At 37.6% G+C, this 2,550-nt stretch overlaps 1 protein-coding gene across 1 annotated transcript in view; it reads left to right on the top strand.

Moving 5' to 3' along the window:
* The window catches only part of LOC102025154 (zinc finger protein 85-like), a gene marked incomplete in the record, with an annotated part of 23,330 nt that overhangs the window by 1,087 nt on the left and 19,693 nt on the right, over positions 1 to 2,550 (top strand).

The following is a 2,550-nucleotide window of genomic DNA, read 5'->3' as shown; positions in this document are numbered from 1 at the left end:
TAAGCACGTTGAATTTTTAATGAAACGATATAGATTAATTTGGGGAAATGGTGACATTTGTAATGCGTTTTCATTATCTACATAGCATGTGTGTAATCGGGCATTTTATTTTATCTTTCATCCTGAAGTTGCCTCCTCTTTTGCTCACCCCCTGAATTTCACTTGTTTGCACAGTCCTGCTGTGTGTTCGTGTTATCGTGGTACTCCTACGCACTAGTGTGTGTGCGTTGATAACTGCTGTGGAAATGCCAGCTGAACTGTTTCTCCAAGTGGAGAATAACAACTCACTCTTCATCTTCAGTTCGTGAGAGTTTCATCCTCCCATGTCTTATCAATACTGTATGTCAGTCTAATGTGATTTTTCACAGGAAGCTCCCAAATTTCTGTACATTGCGCTGTGAAAAACGTGTTAACTTTCATGTTAACATCTTGTAACATTTTACTTAAATTAAAAGTTACCTATGTTATTATTAGTTAAATATTTTCTTTTGGAGAGATTGTATATTTTACAATACTGTCTAAAAAGTTTATGAGCATATATTGCATTAAAAAATATAGCTTCTAAAATACCACTGCTCTTGCTTTTCGTCTTAAACAGTATAATAAATGCTTAGTTGTGGTAATGTGATTTTTCTTCATTTGTAAAGATGTTGAGCTTTTGATGATTATTGAACATATGATCTCCTATGTAATGTGGCTGTTGGAATCTTCTTGCCTGTGTTTCTTCCCGAAGCCTCCAATGCCTGCCTTTTTTATTTAAAATATTTAGTTAGATGTGAGGCAAATAATTTCTGGCATTCTGTCATTTCACTTTGCATTCTGTAATGGGTTAAATTCATGAGTAAATTTTTATTTTAAGGTCTTTTTTGTGGTATTGGGGGTTGAATCCAGGGCCTTCACACTGAGCTACATTAATATTGAGACAGGGTCTTTCTAAGTCACCAAATGACTGGCTGGATTTGAAGTTTTGATCCTCTGGCTTCAGTCTCCCAAAGTGCTGGTGCTACCACACGTGGCTTCATGTCCAGTTTATGAATATTTTATTTTATGTTGTTTCATGTGATTTTGAGAGACATAATTTTCTTTCCTAAAGCAACTTTTGAAAGTCTTAGCGTTTACTTTTTTGGTGGTATTTTTGCATTTTGGTTGGGGGTTGATAACAGCGTCTTACTATGCAGTTCAGGCTTGCCTTGAAGTTGTTTATATATCCCAGGCTGGCCGCAAACTCACAGCAATCCTCCTTCCTCAGCATCCCAAATGCTGGAATTACAGGAATTACAGGCTGTGCCACCACGCCTGGCAGAGTTTGCTTTTATACTTACGTATTTCTGACCTCTGAAAATTATTTATTATGTCGTATGAGGAAAGGGTACAGTAGTATTTTTGCCACATAGATGCCCTGTTTTCCTTGCAGCTTTCATTCCAAAAGGAGTGTTTTCTTCTCTACAGTTCAGTCATGTTCGTATGTGTGTCTAAAAGGAAAGAGTCTCTTTATGTATTACAGTTTTTAGCTTAACTGATATGCTTATATCTTTACCAGATCAGCACTGATTTATAGTATATAGCTATGTGCTGCATAGTGATGTTTTGGTCAGTGTTGTATATTTTAACACACCAGTGGCTATAACATATAGCATGAGTGTGTAATAAACTGTGCTTTCTGGATTTGTGTAAATACATGGTGATGTTTGCATAGTGAAGGAATCATCTAGTACTGCCTTTCCCAAAATGTATCCCCATAGCTATGTGAGCCATTACTGTATACGTGGATATATATTTTTACAAGTATATAACAATATATAATTCTTTGTTATGAAAGTTCTCATAACTCTGAATTTTATTAGTATTTTTAAAAAAACCCAACATTTGACATTGGTGCTAGTCTGTATAGTCATTTTCAATAAAGTTAGGTGTTGCTCCTTCGTTTTTTTCTTCAGTTCTAATTTTTTATTAGTCCATGTTTGCCTTACTTACTGATTACATTCCTTTAGGGGAGTGGTATGTGTACATATGTTATGATTGATACATTATGTCAACTTCAGTCCAGGGGCTTGGCTAAGTGACTCAGCAGTTCTACATCCTGGGGTGAAAAGGCCTTGCCCATACAACCCTGGGATGTTGTTGATTGTGTCAATGTGAGAAGGTTAGAAGGCTAAAAAACTAAGTGACTTACTTAGCATGGGTCCAGCATCCTTGCTCTCTATTCATACTGAGCCTGTGCAAGAGGAGGGTGAAGAGATGATGTGGGCCTGGGTGGAAAGCCAGTATACAATATAAGGAGGGAAGAGGGGCTGCCCCCCTGCCTTTTGCTCTTGTTGCTTTTGCATTTCCTGCTACCATGAACTGGTTGCCCTCTGCCATGTGCCACTCTGCCTTGGAGCCAGCTGAGTATGGACTGAAACCTCTACAGACTGTGAGCTGAATAAACCTTTCCTTCCTTAATTCTGGGCATCAGGTAATTTGTCTCAACAATGAGAGAAAAGTAACTAAGACAGAATTTGGTAGCAAAGAAGTGGAGTCATTGGTGTGACTGTACTTAACCATGTGGTT

This window comes from Chinchilla lanigera, unplaced genomic scaffold (assembly GCF_000276665.1).
Source record: "Chinchilla lanigera isolate Chin_1 unplaced genomic scaffold, ChiLan1.0 scaffold00031, whole genome shotgun sequence".
Lineage (NCBI taxonomy): Eukaryota > Metazoa > Chordata > Mammalia > Rodentia > Chinchillidae > Chinchilla > Chinchilla lanigera.
The sequence above is the reverse complement of the archived record's forward strand: the minus strand, read 5'-3'. Positions and strand labels throughout refer to the sequence as shown.